The following is a 19,443-nucleotide window of genomic DNA, read 5'->3' as shown; positions in this document are numbered from 1 at the left end:
AAAAATACCCAACCTACTGAGGCCTATTAAGTAAAGAAACAGGTCAATTACATGGCCTCCAAAATACCAACTTGAGAGGAGGCGAAACTGCACTCCTAATACATTTCTTTAAAAACCTATTTGGCACTAGGCCGCTTATGCCAGGGCTAATCCCATACTAAAGAGGTGACATACATAAGAAAATGATTTATATTACATTAGGAAGGGAAGAAACGGTTGTGAAAATAAGTTCACCTCAAAGCAATAGGAATGGGAGCTCGAGAGGGTAAAGCACTCTCTATCCCAATATGTAGTTTAAAGAGATAGAATCTATACCAAGTGTCTTTTACATTTTAGAGGAAAGTTACATGGTAAAAGGTATCGAACCTGCCCCGAGAGTTAAACTGCTGAGCTAGCAAGAAAATAAGTTATTAAAAGGCCATTACCTTATTGAAGAACTGCTGCCCGACGAAAGAGGCGCTTCCCGCCCCCTGCTACATCATTTACACAATGATAGATGTTACTGAAGTGGCGCAGGGACCCGAAAATCAGCAGTTTATATACCCTCGCGGAACATTAGAGACCTTTCATGAATGATAACACCCTCCCACAAGCATTTTATTGGACGGCCAAAAGATTACAAGTCAAAACTGAAGAAGACATCTAGGATTGGTGGAAAATTAATTACAAAAATTACTCATTGGTCGAATTCAAAACTGGTGGAAATAGAAGGGTTATACAGCCAACCTAAACAATGACTGAAAGAAATTTAACAAAGAACAAACTTATGCATACTAAAATTCTTCAAAAAAAGTTATTTCACTTCGCACTAGGGTGCACCGTTGTATTTCTTCAGTAGTGCCATCTAGAAGAGAATGTTCACACTTCTCACTACAGAGAAAACAAAAATAAATCGAAAAAGACACAGTTCAGAACTCTTCAAAATTTACAGATAGCGACATCTTCTGATAACCTTTAGAATTAACATGGTTGTTAGAGTTCAGGCTTCCTCCAGTAGAGGAGTTTCAACTGGCGCAAAGTTTGAATTAGCGGCGCGGAGGTGTACCGCCTGGTACAATTATTATTATTATTATTATTATTATTATTATTATTATTATTATTATTATTATTATTATTATTATTATTGCGAATAAGCCCATTAGTTCCCAAATTATTTATAGGCGTCAATTTTCTTTCCTTTATACCCATATAGCTTTCATTCTTTTACTGTGGGTTTCCTTTCTGTCTTCAGACCAGGTTGCTCCAGTCTCCTTCTTTGGTCTTTCCTCTTGGACAACTTGCCATTTGCGAATATTGGATCTGAAGATTAGACTGTTTTGGACATCTCCTTGTGTAATTCCTGCCTGTTTCAAAACGGTTTTGGTTTCGCCCATCCATTTCATTGTGTCTGTGTTGGCTTTAATATTGTTTTCGTAGAATTCAACTATTTGTCTTGTAAGTCTGTCTGCAACATTCTTTTAATACGTCCGGAGAACCGTAATATGCGTTTTCTAATGTCACGGTGAATATTCGTGTATTGTTTGATTTCCTATCTGCCTCTCAGTCGGTATTGTCCTTCGGCGAGTTTAGGGCCCAGAATTTTTCTTAAGATTTTGCGTTCCTTTTTCTCGATATTTTCAATGCGTGCGTTCATGTTCTAAATTAGAGTGTCCGACCCATAAAGGCATTCTGGTTTATTGACTGTATTGTAATGTCTTGGTTTTGTGTGCTCGGAGAGACTTTTCTGTTGAAGATATTTTGGATTAGTCAGTATGCAGTTTCCATCTTTTGGTATCCAATTGCATAGACTTTTGTTTCGAGTCCATTTTGCTGAAAAGTTTCACCAAAATTTATATAAATTGCGATACTCGTTTAATTGTTCCTCATCTTGTCTCCATGAATGTTGATGCCTTCTTGTTGCAGGTCGTTTATTCTGTCTTTTCCAAAGATATATGAAGGCCGACTTTTTCCGCAATTTCTTTCATGTGTTCAATCTGATTTGGGGCTGTTGAAATGTCTCGGGTTAAGATTCCTTGGTCATCCGCAAATGCTAGGCAATATACCGCTAATTTTTTTCTGTCCAAAATGATTGGTTGGTGATTTTTGAGGACTAATTTCTGTTTGCGCCATTCGTGTACCACTTTTGACGGATGCAGTTAAAGAGTAGAGGTTAGAGACCATCTCCTTGTCTTACTTTCATTTTGATTTCAATGGGATCTGAGATTTACGTGTATATTTTTCTTTCAAGTTGGTTTACATCGCACCATCTTACGGCGACAAATGGTACAGGATAGAGCTAGGAGTGGGAAGGAAGCGGACGAAGCCTAAATTTAGGTAGAGCCCCGGAATTTTTCTTGTGTGAAAATGGGAAACCACGGTAAACCATCTTCACGACTGCTGACAGTGGGGTTCGAACCTACTATCTCCCGAATACTGGATACTGGCCGCATATAAGCGAATGCACCTATCGATCTCGGTATTACTGTTGTTATTTTGTTATTATTATTCGAATAACCCTTTTAAGGGAACGATAAATCAACCTCGATTACTTTTCTTTGCATTTTTCTTCGTTTCCGAACTTCCTTCATTTTCTGAGAATGTTGTTCCTTTTCCTCTTGAGTCAATTTTCTTCCAGTTGTTAATTTCTTTCTCTCCTGAAATCCCGTCTTTCGTGTTACTTCTCTGAAAAGTGTTCTGCTTTTTGTCGTATCTATTTTAAGTCCAATTTTAATTGTTCTTAGTATTATTGTTATAGAACAGATAATTTCTTCGCGATCATTTTTATTTTATTTGTTGAGGTACAGTATTTATTGACACATTATTGTTATTGATATTTTCAGTGTTGTATTGAAATGCGGATTTATTTGTCACATAAAATTATGCCCGAACTACTTTGGGATACAACGTTTAAAACAAGTGTTAATAGTTGCTCAGTTGTGCTTCCTCTTAAAACAGTAACCACCACCATCGCCATAACGCTCAGACTATTCGATTGTGCAGTCATCTCTATTGAAAAAATATTCCCCGTAATTTCCTGGGCTTACCTGATTTAATGAGTGTCCGCGAATCTCCTGAAAATAATATGCGTTAATGTACGTCGACACTAGCAAGGTAATAGTTCATTATCTGCTCCTTCTTTTGTGTTATACTGTTACGCAGAAGGACGACGTGCAATATAGGTCGCGTACGGAACATCCACTTAATGAAACGAAGTAATTGGAGAAGTTGGCGCTTATCTGCAATCTAACGTGATTAACTGGGGCAATTATCCTAAGAACAGGGCTTCGTATAAACAATAGAGAACGAATGAAAAAACCTTTTTTTCTGCCTCTACAATAGAATTGCTGCACCGTTCTTGTTTCTGCAGTTGTATAAATCTGACGCTCATTGCAATACTCTAGAGAGAATATTGGAAAAAGGAATGTATTCTACACCACCATAAATTTACGGTAAAAATGGGAACGCATTTCTGTATCCCACATATTGTTGTACGGTCTGGACACTAACTGAGGTATAGTCTCAAGGGGTGGCAAATAGTATGTATAAATTGTGGTCCTCAGGTATCTACTATATTTGATGCACAGTGTTCCTTTTCATGCCTTGGTGAATATGCTCAGAATTTGAATTCTGAATAATCTTAGCATAGGAAGGGTTGATTGTGTGGTCACACAATCCCGATTCTTATATACAGTCTGTTTACAGTACAGCCTTTGTGTTCAGTTTGCAGGATTCTCTGACAGCTACGTAACTCAATCCCCGTAACCATTCGCTCTGTGCCCTTAACTGAGCATAATGTGTTCATAACAATCTATATCTGCAAAATGAAAAGAAAGTTTGTTTGTTTGTTTGTTTGTTTGTTTGTTTGTTTGTTTGTTTGTTTGTTTGTTTGTTTGTTTGTTTGTTTGTTTTTGTTTGTTATAAAAATCACTTCACTGATCCGTACGAAAATTTGCACGATAGTTCCTGAGGCACTCGGACGGGTAGTAGAGGTAGTTTTATCATGAAAGATTTAATAAAACTGGTCATAATATGAGGCGAACCATTCCAAAAGTTGCTATGTCGTATTTTGTAAATTTCTCAGAAAACGTAAGGAAACGTCTAGTTTTGAAACCATTTCAGATTCAAGGAAGATTTTTATATCAAACAATTCTTCTCTTCATTTAGAATTATTTCAAAAAGATATCAGACATACGATTTCGTGATTTTAAACGTAATTAGTGATTAATTATGATCATGGTAAGTTTACGAATTAAGCATGTTTGATAATTGTATTAAAATGCTGATAACAGAGGAATTGGACAATGAAGAACAAGACATGCAGTGTTTAGGAATAACACGGTTATAAGAATGGAGGTAGAACATAACTTTCATTATTCAATTCATAATATTGCACCCTTGAGTGAGTGCTTATTGGATAAAGCTTAATATTCAACACGTAAAGAGGAAAATACATTTTCACAGAACACGATAATTTGTACACAATCCAAACTAAGCTTGTGGTGACAATGAATCATATTACACCTGACGTCTGGAGCTCCACTCTCGCTTTCTTCTTCTAATAATACTGGCTACTCATTATCTTGTTCCGATCTAATGTTGACACCATCAAAATGTTCTCTGTATACGTCTACACCTTGATCTGTCATACTCTATTGGTTCTATTGCCTTTATACTGCAGCAATTGATAAAACATTACTAAAACTTGCCCATAGCTTCTTCACTGCATCTTACCTTCTCACTTTACCAATAGTTTATTCCGTGACTGAAGGTTTGAAACTCATCTGCTATCCTTTCCTTTCCATATTAATTCTACACATTGTTATACAATTCAGTTTTCAAAATAGTTGCGAAAGGCTTAATAAATATAATTCATTTAGCTGGCATCTTGTTCCCGGTCTCGCATGACCTCACATCGGATCACGTTATTGGTGGTGGTTGGATATAGCGAGTTTTGGCTATAGAATTATTAAGATGATAAGCAAAGAATGGTATAAGCTCAGTAATCTTGGTTATTAATTGTAATTAGAAGTTGATATAGAAGAAAGTTACAAGAGAAGATTATGGATACATGTTTGAGTTATGAATCGGTTAGTTAATAATCTGCCAATAGTGGTAATTAGTATAGTGAGTAGCAGTATTAGTATCACTGTATTGTGTTTGTTGTTCGTATTTCATAATGTAATTAATTGTTAAATTGCATGTAATGTGTCAGGGTCCAATAGATGGAATGTTTCCTCCTCAGCTGTTGGTGTTCCCTAGCTATTGGCCGGGTGCATTTAATTCATCCATCCATGCATTCATTCATTAATTTATCCATGCATTTATTCATCGACTCATTCAATTAGCAGTGCTCTCTCCTCAGTTGGTGATTATCCTTGACTGGGAGAGAAGTGGTTGTTTTGTTCATTCATGCATATATGAATACAATTCAGTCACGCAATCATTCAATAATTAAAATAATTAAATAATTAAATAATTAAAACATTCATTCATTCAACAGCCATTCATTTATTCAATTCATGCATAGTGTCAGTTGAATGTGTAGTAGAACTCAGTACAGACTTATGACAAGTAAATATGCTGACTTTAGTTAAAGGAGGAAACAATAGGTCAAGTGACCTGTATTCAATTCTCTCATTGGATAACTCCTTTCAGAGTAATTAGCTAGTTTTGACGTAACAGGATCTTTAAATACAGCAAGTTTTGGAATGACGCGCAAATCGTAAATTCTGACTGCTTATAGTAATTTTTGAAACGACAGTGTAGTTCAGAATGGTACATGAATAATTCACAATCCAACAGTACCATTTTTTCAACATAGCACCATTTTTCACTTACCCAGTTTTGGAATGGATTGCCTCAATATTTTTGACGACATTTTTTATACCAAGGCTCTTCAGGAATAGACTGGACACAGGAAAAGCTTCGAACTTACAATATCAAAGAATTTCAAGCCTATAACAATAATAATAGTTTAGTGTGGCTATTTCTATCCGAGTGCAGCCCTTGTAAGACAGACCCTCCGATGAGGGTGGGCGGCATCTGCCATGTGTAGATAACTGCGTGTTATTGTGGTGAAGGATAGTGTTATGTGTGGTGTGTGAGTTGCAGGAATGTTGAAGACAGCACAGTCACCCAGCCCCCCGGCCACTGGAATTAACCAAGCAGGTTACAATTTCCGACCCGGCCGGAATCGAACCCTGGACTCTCTGAACCGAAGGACAGTACGCTGACCATTCATCCAATGAGTCGAACATGCCAAACCTCATAAAACTCATAAAAAGGTACAGGACTTAACTCTTCGATCGTACCTCCCTGCATTCTGATTATGATATAATCTAGCGATATTATCTGCAAAAATTAACCCCAATCCTATAAATGAGTCAAATGTGTCGTAGAAGTTCTTCTAACGTAAATTATTTAATAAAACTGTTCATAATATGTGATATACAGGTAGAAGGTTTAATGTGTTGACGGCATTGTTTGAGACCAAAACTGTTTACAGATAGACTGGACAATCTAATAGCATGGAACTTAAAAATGCAAGAAATAACCGTGATACAATCTAGCGATGTTTTCTCTGAAAAATGAATCTCAATTGCATAAATGAGTATCAAATGATTGCTTATGAACATTGTGTTTTCTTAATTTATATCATTTGTAAATGAATAAATCAACCGATTGCAACCATGCTACCTTCGAAACACATGTAGGCGCTACTGTAACTTTCAAATCAGTCCTACAAGTATTTCCTTTTGACAATATCTTTACCACAGCCGTGCATTGCAGTAATTGCAAAAGTCTGCTCTGAATCATAGCAGGGAGTAAGTCGCGATGAGTGGCTCAGACGTTAGAGGCGCTGGCTCAGTCCGGTGGTATTTGAAGATGCTGAAATATGTGATCCTCATCGGGGTAGATTTACCTGGTAACAGGAGTCCCGGATTCGATTCCCAGCAGCGTCGGTAAGTTTAAGGATAATTGGGTGAATGTGTCATCCTCATTACGCCATGCAGGTCTCCTACGGCAGTCTAATCAAAAAACCTGCACCTGGCGAGCCGAAGTCCTCGGACACATTCCGGCACTAAAAGCCATACGTCATTTCATTTCATTTACCGACACGTAAACGAACTTCTAAGGGACTAAATATCTGGCACCTCGGCGTCTCCGAAAACTGTAGAAGTAGTTAGTGGGAAGTAAAAACAAATAGCATTATTATTATTCTTGTTTTGTTGAGGCCCCTTACTCTGGTGAGCTTTTTCTTAGCCCAGTATTCCTTCATCTCTGCGCTGCGGGTTGCTTTCCTCTCCTGAGTCCGCTTCACTCCCACTGCAGGACGCAGTGTCTTAGCTGTCAATGACTGGAGAGTGTCAGATGTTCTGATCAGCATTCTAAATTTATCCCTGTTGAAAACATCCTAGGGATCGTTTTTCAGAAAATTTAGTTCCTTTTCGAACCAGTTTTGACCGTTTAGTATTTGCCCCCTTCCCTCTAGAAATGGTGTTGAAGATTCTTGAGGTCAGTCTCTTGTTGTCCATTCTGACCGTAGAAGATAAGTCTCATCTTTCTCATGCCTCACGTTATGCTCGCTAAATGTTGGTAAAACTCGTTGTTATGCCTGATTCTGTATTCACCTCCATCTTTATTGGGGCCCGTGATTTTTCTCAGGCTATTTGGTTCCTTCAGTTACAAATTTTTGAGTTGTCCCTTTTTGCCCATGTTCTAGCATTCTGAGGCATACAATATCGAAGGTCTTACTACGGTTTAATAGTGTCGAAGTCTGAGGCGAAGAGAAAGGGATTTGGACTTTAAATTTTCTTACAAAGGTGGAACGCTCTCTCGAGTTTGGTACACTTGGTCTTCATGCGTAGATCCTCACTAGCGTTCGATGTCTACGGTTCTCCAAGGTATTTGTAGGCATGAATTTTCTTTATTTCTGTACTCCCGTGTGGGATCGAGTTGGGTCATCTCTGATGTTGGTGATGAACCCCGTTTTGTTAACGGGAATAGTCAACCCTGCTTTAGCTGCTATTTGACTGAGGGAGAAGAGTTCGTGTGTGGCTTCCTCCACACTTGATGCTAGGAGTGTGAGCCAATTGATGTTTAACTTGTCCTTCTTGAAACATTATGATGATGATGATGATGATGATTAATATTATTATTAGCAGGGATTAATTTGGAAACTCTTTCTCTCATGGTGAGTTATAAGTACCTTGCTCCAGGCTTGAAAGTCCGAGGAATTTATACATTTGCACTCCCGATAGTGTGACACTGATTAATTATTTCACAGTTAGAAACACAATTCTGAAATTACGAATCGATATCAGTAATTCACAATAAGTTCAAAAGAGTTACCAACCTTCATATAAACAAATGTAATTTCATTTTTGACCTTTCTTCAAGTGTTTTCTAATTATAATACTACATTCTATAATGACATCAGTTCATGCGGATTATTCCATTACCTCGAATCTTTGCCACATAAACAACGTGATATTTTGCGGGCGGAGCCCTTGGCACAGCCAGTATTCGTTAAACAAAAATAAAGAAATTCAGCGTAGTTTAAAATGAAATGCCGGCCCCGTGGTGTAGGGGTAGCGTGCTTGCCTCTTACCCGGAGGCCCCGGGTTCGATTTCCGGCCAGGTCAGGGATTTTACCTGGATCTGAGGGATGGCTCGATGTCCATTCAGCATACGTGACTTGAATGAAGGAGCTATCTGACGGTGAGATAGAGGTCCCGGTCTCGAAAGCCAAGAAAACGGCCGAGATTATTCGTCGTGGTGACCACACGACACCTCGTAATCTGCAGGTTTTCGGACTGAGCAGCGGCCGCTTGGTTTGCCAAGGCCCTTTGAGGACTGTAGTGCCAGGGGGGGGGGGTAAAATGAAATGCTCTCCGACCCCACGGTCTAGAGTCCTGGTTTATATTCTCAGACAGGTCAAGGATTTTTACCTGGGTCTGAGGGCTGGCTCGTCGTCCACTCAGCCTATATATCAGAACAATTAAGGAGCTATTAAATTTGAAAACATTTCTTAGCGGACGAAGTAGGGGGCCCGATCCTACCAAAAATGTAACATTAAACAATTTTTCAATTGTGCCGAAAGTTGAAAGTTGACGGGAAATAACAGGCCCAGAAAGATTTCAAATTTTGAGTCTTGGATAGCTCTATCGAAATAAAAAGAAATATTCAAAAATCACTTCCGGCCTAAATGTAGTTCCGGAAAAACAGTCTAAAATCGCGTGTTCCTTTACTCGTCTTCTTTTTTATTCAAATCCCAGCCAAATTAACTCATTTACATAATTCTTTCTGTAATGTATTCCTTGCTTCGATGTCGTCAGACCATTTTTATTTAATTTCAATATTATTATTATTATTTTGAAAAATGTCCACACCAAATGCAGTTATAAGGCCTTACGTGAAACTCTGCATTGACTCACATTGGTGCTTGTACTGGCAGACCTAATTACCCGGATAACGATATTTAAGAAATGGATTGTAATTTTTAGGAATAAATAAAGGATATATTATCATACTTTATTAAATTTTATTTACCTAAAATTCGTAGCTCATTTCCCTAGGATGTTTTCAACATTGAGTTGCTTGCCTGAACTGCGGAATTTTGAAGGTGAGATAGAGGCTCCGGTGTATAAATGCAAGAATAATAGCCGATATGATCTGACACTGACTTCGTGCAGGACTTCGGGCTGGACAGCGGTCGCATAGTAGGCCAAGGCCTATCAGTGCTGTAGAACCATGGGCATTGTTTACTTATTTATTTACTTGTTTGTTTAAATGAATATTATACGTTACCCGAGCGAAAGATTACATTTGTTGTTGTTGCTGTTGTTCGATTCATAAGTCCATAGACTGGTTTGATGTAGCCCTCCATGCCACCCTATCCTGTACTAACCTTTTCATTTCTACGTAACTATTGCATCATATGTCTGCTCTAATCTGCTTATCATAATCATACCTTGCTCTACCCCTACAGTTCTTACCACCTACACTTCCTTCAAAAACCAACTGTACAAGTCCTGGGTGTCTTAAAATGTGTCGTATTATTCTATCGCTTCTTCTCGTCAAATTTAGCCAAATCGATATCCTCTCACCAATTCGTTTCAGTATCTCTTCATTCTTGATTCGATCTATCCATCTCGCCTCCAGCATTCTTCTGCACAACCACATTTCAAAAGCTTCTATTTTCTTTCTGAGCTAGTTATCGTCTATGTTTCACTTCCATACAATGCCACGTTCCAAATGAAAGTATTCAGAAGCATATTTCTAATTTCGATATCAATGTTTGAAGTGAGCAAATTTATTTTCTTAAGAAAGCTCTTCCTTGCTTGTGCTAGTCTGCATTTTGTGCCCTCCTTACTTCTGCCATCGTTAATTCTTTTACTACCCAAGTAACAATATTCATCTACTTCCTTTAAGACTGCATCTCCTAATCTATTATTTCCTGCACCACCTGCCTTCGTTCCACTGCACTCTGTTACTTTTGTTTTGGACTTATTTATTTGCATCTTGTACTCCTTTCTTAAGATTTCGCCCATACCATTCAGCAACTTCTGAAGATCTTATGCAGTCTCAGATAAAATCACAATATCATCGGCGAATTTCAAGGAATTGATTTCCACTCCTTGGATTGTGATTCCCTTTCCAAATTCCTCTTTGACTTTCTTCACTGCCTGTTCTATACGAACATTGAAAAGAAGGGGGGCGGGGAAGGCTGCAGCCTTGCCTCACTCCTTTCTGGAGTACTGCTTCTTTTTCAAAGCCCTCGATCCTTATCACGGCAGACCGATTTTTATACAGATTGTAGATAATTCTTTGTTCTCGGTATCTGATCCCAATCACCTTCAGAATCTTAAATAGCTCAATCAACATTATCGACCTCCTTTTAGATCTACGAACGCCATGTACGTGTGATTGTCCTTCTTAATTCTATCCTTTAAGATCAGACGTAAAGTGAGGATTGCTTCACGTTTTCCTACATTTCTTCTGAAGCCAAATTGATCTTCTTCCAACTCACCTTCAACGTGTCTTGCCATTCTTCTGTAAACATTACACTTTAAATTGTGCAGGCATGAGATACTAAACTAATGGTGCGGTAGTTTTCAAATTTGTCTGCACCGGCTTTCTTTGGAATAGGTATAACAATATTCTGCCGAAAATCGGATGGGACTTCTCCTGTCTCATACATCTTACACACTAAATAGAATAACATTGTCATACAGGTTTCTACCCAGGCAGTTAATAATTTAGAGAAAATGTCGTCAATTCCAGGTGCCTTGATGCTATTCATGCCTCTCAAAGCTCTGTCAAACTCTGACCTCAAAATTGGGTCTCTCATTTCATCAGAATCAACAGCCTCTTCCCGTTCCAGAACCAAGGATATGTTTCCTCCATCTTTCTGATTTGTCTTCCTTCCCTTAAGAGGCTTTCCAACTGAGCTCTTAATCTTCATGCGCCTAGAATTCCTTTCTCCAAAGGCTTCCTTGATTTTCCTATATGCAGCATCTATCTTTCCTAGGGTCATTCAACCTTCGACATCCTTGCACTTCTCCTTCAGCCATTCTTTCTTAGCTACCTTGCATTTTCTATCCACTTCATTCTTTAATCGCCTGTATTCTTTTATTCCCTCTTCAGTTCTAGCATTCCTATATTTCCTTCGTTCATCAATAAGGTCTAGTATCTTCTGAATTACCCTCCGATTTTTCAGCAGTCCTACTGACTTCATTTTCCATGAAAATCTACTCTTCCTCTATTGTGTTTCCTTCAGCCTTTTCATCTATTGCTTGTGCAACGTGTTCCTTGAAACAATCCTTCACATCACACTCTTTTTTTTCATCTTATCTAGGTCCCATCTCCTTGCATTCCCTCCTTTATTCAATTTCTTCAACTTCAGATGGAATTTCATGACCAACAACTTGTGGTCAGAATCCACGTCTGCTCCTGGGAAAAATTTTCAATAGAACACATGGTTTCTGAATCTCTGCCTAATCATGAAGAAGTCTATTTGATACCTTCCAGTGTCTCCAGGTCTCCTCCACGTATACAGCCGTCGTTTGCGGTGTTTGAATCAAGTCTTAGCCAGGACTAAATTGTGATCGGTGCAGAATTCAACCAGGCGGCTTTCTCTTTCATTCCTTTGTCCCAGTCCGAATTCTCCTACTTCTCTTCCTTGGCCTACCACTGCATTTCAGTCTCCCATCACAATTAGATTCTTCTCACCTTTTACATATTGTATTAAATCTTCTCTCTCTTCATATGTTCTGTCGATTTCCTCACCATCCGCTGAACTAGTAGGCATATAGACCTGCACTATTGTGGTGGGCATTGGTTTGGTGTCTATCTTGACGACAATAATTCTTTCACTGTGCTGGTCGTATTAGTTTACCCGCTGCCCTATTTTCTTATTCATTATTAAACCAACTCCTGCATTTCCCCTGTTTGATTTTGTGTTCATAATTCTGTAGTCACCTGACCAAAAATCGGGTTCTTCCCGCCAACGTACTTCACTTATACCAACTACATCTCAATTTATCTATCTCCCTTTTCAGATACTCTAACCTATCACAACGATTCAAACTTCCGACTCGCAGAATGTCAGTATCCATCTCCCTGATGATTGCCCCCTCTCGTGTAGTCACCACCCGGAGATCCGAATGGCGGTCTAGCTTACCTCCGTAATATTTTACCCGGGAGGAAGCCATCATCAGTACATCATTCATACAGAGAGAGCTGCATGTCCTCGGGTTTTAGTTACGGCTGTAGTTTCCCGTTGCTTTCAGCCGTGTAATAGTATCAGCACAGCTAATCCATGTTGAGTATTATTACAAGGCCATATCAGTCAGTCATCTAGACTGCCGCCCTGGCAACTTCAGAAAGTCTGCTACCCCCCTTTCGATGAACCATTTGTTAGTCTGGTCTCTCAACAGATACCCATCCGATATTGTTGCACCTGCGGCTCGGCTCCATTGGGACACGCAAGCCTCCCCACCGCTGCAAGGTCACGTGGGTTCGCAGGGGTTTCGTATTTGTTTCAAAATTCCGTTGTCGCCTGGTGTCTCAGCAGTTAATATCACAACTCATCACTTTAGGCCTTTGAAACATAAACTACTATTATCCTGTTCCTTCCCAGAGAAGAAGAAGAAGAACCTGCTATGAGAGGTGTGTTATTCAGCAGACGAATGTAAAACTTTATGTACAAAAATTCTTAAAACGTATTTACAAGTATATTGTCCACCTCTTCAATACGAAGTTATCATTTAATAAATGGTGTGTAAAACATTGTATAAAAGGACTTGTTTCGACCTTACTTGAGGTCATCTTCAGGTTGAGAGTAATACATAAAGAAAATAATGCGATAACACATTCAACAGTTATAATAAAAGCTCATTATTTAAAATGTGCATCGTTCTTCAGTCTCCTTGCAGGAAATGAATGCTTATTTGAACAGAGATGAATCCAGATTGAAATGAAAATTAGTTTGGCTGGAAGAGTTCCTTAAAAATTAGTTGGACTGTTTTTAATGAATTATCAAATATTTTCTCTCGTTTGAATTCCGGAACAGATTGGAAATTTGGGCTACGTATTTCGCCATGAATTACATGTAATTAAAAAAATCCACATCCTGCGCTCGGTAGGTATAAATGTATCAAGTGAGCATTTCTTAAAGAGCTGAGGTTAGTACGTGAAAAGTAATTTGTAATTTGAAATGATCTCGATAATGTATTTTATGAATAAAACTTACATAGGTTCAAGGATCTGATTTACTACAACAGATGATGTTATTGTTGCTACTTTTAACGAAATGACATCCTTGCCTCAATGAATGAGATATTGTATGGACAAAGAACAAGGACGCAGAATTCCATCTCGCCAGAATCAATATTTACAACGAAACACCACGATCAAAATTTGTTAGATGTCGCTGCACAAACATAGTGGCAAGAGTTGTATCTCATGCCTCCAGATGGATGCAATATTGTGTCACACGCCAGAATGGTAATGTTTTATTCTTTTTACTGATCGAATGTATTTGTCACTAAACTGTTCAAACAATACAGCCAACATTTCACCGTCCTTGTGACCTGTATTTGATGCCAAGGTCAGCCTTTTAAACCTTCTCGTTTTCAACTTAAGAAGTCACTCTAGTTAGTCTGATGTAGATCTAGTTCGCCGTGCTCACAGATTCTTAGTTCAAGCACACGTCGATAGAAAGGGCTGCGAAGTACTGCGCGCGCAGACGCGGGCAAAGTGATACAATCACGTATTTTTCTTCAAAAGGTTCAAACGTCGTGCTCCTAGGAGGGTAGCTATACATTTTTTCCTGTGAATTGGGATGTATTAAGCTCTATCTGGTGGCAATTTCAACTTTTGATAGATCTCATTTTGTCAACATCGCTGTGAATGGCTGACAGAAATGCGGCCTTCGGCGGATTCATAGTGGGTCTCGGTCCACAAGCGGCCACGGCTGGTCAACGGTCCGACAGCTCTGTACTCCGACCGACCAACCGACCAGAGGAGGGGTGGCCTCTACGCTTCTGAATTTGGGAGACAGAGAGGGGCTAGTCCCCACTGTCGACTGTCCTGAGAATAATTTTCCGCGGTTTTTCATTCTCCTGCACCAAGGCGAATGCTGGGACAGTTCCTAGTATAGGCCACGACCGCCAACCCCCTCACCTTATCCGATAAAAATCTCCTGGCCTGACAGGCGACTTCACCGTCCAGGAAGCCCGTCTCCCCCCTTTCAGGAGAGGAATGAAAATGAAAACGTTTTAGTAGTACTAGTTTCATATGAATCAACACGTCTGCATTTACACAAAAAATATAACAAAAACAGAATTTTAAAATGGGCATAATTATGTTCTATTCCAAACGTCTGATTCAAGTTAACATACGTTTCCACCATGAATTCTCCTTCGCTGTGTTCAGATCCCTTCCTCGTTTATAGAGGCTGCAAGATATTGTCCTGTCATCATACATCGAGCTGGCCGCCGCCAAGTAAAACATCACTTACTTTGTCTGGCCATTGTTCTGGATGCTGCAGCTCCCGAACACTTTCTCCAGTATAAATCACCTCAAACAATGTGAGCAATTTGCTGAACTTAATCCGAGATTATAGCAGAATAAATACGCTGCTCAGAAAATGAACGAACTTCGGTCTCATTCATTAGGATTGAAATTATGGTTTGTAGATCTGTAATATCACCATTTACGAAAAACAAAGTCACCTCCGTACAGGCCATGAAGGCCCTGGGTGAAGTGGAAGGTAAAGGCTACACCCGACCACATTCCCCTCCAGGAAGAAATGAAATGGCGTATGGCTTTTATTGCCGGGAAAGTCCGAGGACAAGTTCAGTTCGCCAGATGCAGGTCTTTCGATTTGATACCCATAGGCGACCTGCGCGTCGTGATGAGGTTGAAACGATGATGAAGACGAAACATACACCCAGACCCCGTGCCAGCGAAATTAATCAATTAAGGTTAAAATTCCCGACCCTGCCGGGAATCGAACCCGGGACCCTTGTGACAAAAGGCCAGCACGCTAACCACTTAGCCATGGAGCCGGAACGCCTCCAGATATTGACCTGGTACCGATTTTTGGTGTAGACTGAGGCCGTTTTTGCACCTCCGAGGTGGAAATCTCGTTTCTGAAAAGTTTCGACTTCCTGACGGGGAATCGAACCCACGTCCTGCCAGGTGAACAGAGCACGTCTTTACCGCCTCGGCCAGGTAGCCCCTAGTATTATGACCAACCAACGACGAAATTAGCTCCCTCTGTGAATCCGTCGTAGAGTAGCAGTCTCCTGATTCCAGGAGCGAGGTTTCAAACCTTGAAGATGTAGGCCTAATCAGATTCTTGCAGGCGGAAGAAAGGCTGTTCGACAGTAAATGTTGTTCGATGTCGTCTTGTCCTGTGACACATTTGCTACTCAACAAGGTTAAGAGAACGGGCGTATCCGATTCTCCTCAAACAATGAGCTTGTATTAGGGTGATAGTGAGTTCGAACCCCACTCTCGACAGCCCTGAAGATAGTTTTCCGTGTTTTGGCATTTTCACACCAGGAAAATGCTGCTCCTTAATTAAGGAACTGTTGCTTCCTTCCCACTCCAGCAGTTTGCTATGCCATCGTCGCCGTAAAACTAGCTATGCCGGTGTGACGTAAAGCAAATTAAAAAAGAACTGCTCAAATGATGATGTTGCTCCTGTATACTCCTGTATACTACGGGCTTGTTACAGACATCGTCAAAATCGTAACGCTGATTATCCACAGGGCAATTTGGTAAATGGTACACGAATGCACAGAAATGGTGCCCCGATATAAATAAAGCACACACTGCTGCAGGTAGACTGCCCGCTACACGACTGTTTTGATTGAAATGGACACAGTGGTGGATTCATAATTATACACACACACTGTGCCTTCAGTACTACCCCTTCACTCCCTCCTCTTGGATACTGGAGTGGCCTTCAACACTACCCATTCACTCCCTCCCCTTAGGTACTGGAGAGGCCTTCAACACTACCCCTCCACTCACTCCCTTTAGGTACTGGAGTGGCCCTCAACTCTACCCCTTAACTCCCCCCGTAGATACTGGAGTGGCCTTCAACACTACCCCTTCACTCTCTCCCCTGAGGTACTAAAGTGGCCTTCAGCACTACCCCTTCACTCACTCCCCTTATATACTGGAGTGGCCTTCAACACTACCCCTTCACTCCCTCCCCTTAGGTACTGGAGAAGCCTTCAACACTACTCCTTAACTCCCCCCGTAGGTACTGGAGTGGCCTTCAACACTACCCCTTTACTACTTCCCCTTAGATATTGGAGTGGCCTTCAACACTACCCCTTCACTCCTCCCCCTTAGGTAATGGAGAGGCCTTCAACACTACCCCTCCACCCCCCACTTTAGGTACTGGAGTGGCCCTCAACTCTACCCCTTAACTCCCCAGTAGGTACTGGAGTGCCCTTCAACACTACCACTTCACTCCCTTCCCTTAGGTACTGGAGAGGCCTTCAACACTACTCCTTAACTCCTCCCTTAGGTACTGGAGTGGCCTTCAGCAATACCTGCTCACTCCCTTCCCTTAGGTATTGGAGTGGCCTTCAACGCTACCACTTCACTCCCCCCCCACCTTAGGTACTGAAGTGGCCTTCAACACTACCCCTTAACTCCCCCCCTTAGGTACTTGAATGGCCTTCAACACTACCCCTCCTCTCCCTCCCTTTAGGTACTTGAGTGGCCTTCAACACTACCTCATCATTCCCTCCCCTTCTTTTCAGTACTGGAATGGCCTTCAACACTACCCGTACACTCCCTCTCCTCCTTTTCAGCACTGGAGTGCCCGTCAGCACTACCTGCTCACTCCCTTCCGTCCTTTTCAGTACTGGAGTAGCCTTCAACACTACCCGTACACTCCCTCCCCTCCTTTTCAGCACTGGAGTGGACTTCAGCACTACCTGCTCACTCCCTTCCGTCCTTTTCAGTACTGAAGTGGCCTTCAGCACTACCTGCTCAATCCCTTCCCTCCTTTTCAGCACTGGAGTGGCCTTCAGCACTATCTGCTCACTCTCTTCCCTCCTTTTCAGTACTGGAGTGGCCTTCAGCACTACCCCTACACTCCTTTTACTCGTTCTCAGTACTGCTACTAAATGTTTTCATTCCTTCTCTGAAGGTGAACCATTGTCTTTACATTAATGTGTAAATACATTGTTCTTTCATTCGTTCAGTTTTGTATTATTTTATTCGCCAAAGTGTTTGAATCTCTGTACTGTACCCTATTACAAATACTCACGTAGAATTGTGGATATGAACTGACTTTCTCATCTCCCAAACCTAAAAACATATTCATGATTGTATGCTTTTCCGCATTGCGGAGAAAATGTGATAGTGTGAAGGTTTCTTACGGTGTCCCCACTTCCTGCTTTACCAGCTTTTATTCCACACTGGCCGTGGTTGTGAGGCCTTAGCTGGAGTCCCCTCTCTTGGTTCACTCCAGTCTGACTGTTGCTGTCAGCAGTGATTTCTCAGAACTCTTGGTTTAACTGTTGCAGGTTTCATGATGTTCATGGACCTCTTCAGTAAATGAAATGGTGTATTGTTGGGTGACCGTGCGGAGGTTGACGATTTTCCATCTCACTTTTCAGTTCTCTCAGTTTCAGTAGCTATTTGCTATCAATCAAGTGCTACTCTGGTATACCCTTCCGACTCTAGTTGATATGATCATCCAGAGACGATAGATACGTTTCAGTAAAGGCAGTATCCACACAGGTTGCCCTTGCAGGACAAGTATATTCTGCTGCAGAACTCCAAGATGCTTGACGGCTGAGGAGGACTCAAGTTGTCTTTCTTTTCAACAGTTCATAAGATGATAGATCAATGGAGAGATTAAATCGCCCAGCAGAAATACATTTCTCTCCCATATGGTAAAGTGAAACAGCTACGTGATAATTGACTACACACGATAGCGTAGGCTATATTCTTATGTATCGTCATTGCAGAAACCAAAGATCGTATGTCACAATGCCCTTCTGCTCCATTATTTTCCTTAAGACTGCTCACGCCTCCCACACGCATATGGATACGCACTCCATCAGAACAATTTTCGTTGTGTTCATTTTCATATGTTTGTGTGAAACGGAAATGAAACTTACTGTAGGAACTGAGAGGTGTGACCAGTGTTAAGGAGAAGTAATGGATATGAAGGGCATTGTGACATACGATGTTCGGTTTCTTCACAGATGTTATTTATTTATTATTCGCTAATCACTGCTCGTTAACTAGCGACCACGATAAGTTTCATTATACATTCTGAGTTTGTTAAATATTCCAGGCAGGTTTTCATTAGCTCGCTGTGTTGACTACGACGTTCATCCGACCATTCTCGTACAGTTGGCCATTTCTCATCGTGTAGAGTCCGATTAGTCACTATGCCTGTTCTAAAAAAGGTCTCGTTTGTGCGCTTCTTCTGCTTGAAGGCGCACTTATTTGACTTATTTTCTTGTATGTATTAATCGTTGCGTGATAAACTATTCCATTTTATGAATTCATATCTTCATGTTCTCTTATTCTGTTACTGTTATTACTTAGCCTAAGGATTTGAATTTGTTGACTCTTTTGATTGTTTGTTTTTGTATATTTTATTTTCTGCCGGTACTAGTGATCCATTCTGGGGAATTTTCATAGGTAACTTATAATCCTATTTTGGACGCACACTTTTCAGGAGCTTCCAATTTTATCCTTCCTTCTTCTAGGGTTTGTGCAAAAGCTAAATGGTTTCTTATAATTCCTTTATTTCATGGTCCTATTACAACTGATTCGTAGATTTTCAGTTTTATTTATTTATTTATTTATTTATTTATTTATTTATTTATTTATTTATTTATTTATTTATTTATTTATTTATTTATTTTAGCGTCCAGGTTTAATTTCTCCCCCGGGCCCAGTGAGGAATTA

At 40.3% G+C, this 19,443-nt stretch overlaps 1 protein-coding gene across 1 annotated transcript in view; it reads left to right on the top strand.

Moving 5' to 3' along the window:
- LOC136867475 (LIM domain transcription factor LMO4.2) overlaps window positions 1-19,443 on the top strand; it is a 1,054,153-nt gene that overhangs the window by 355,538 nt on the left and 679,172 nt on the right. The gene's annotated exons all lie outside the window — the stretch shown is intronic.

Source organism: Anabrus simplex, chromosome 3 (assembly GCF_040414725.1).
Source record: "Anabrus simplex isolate iqAnaSimp1 chromosome 3, ASM4041472v1, whole genome shotgun sequence".
Taxonomy (NCBI): domain Eukaryota; kingdom Metazoa; phylum Arthropoda; class Insecta; order Orthoptera; family Tettigoniidae; genus Anabrus; species Anabrus simplex.
This window is presented reverse-complemented; position numbering and strand designations above follow the sequence as displayed.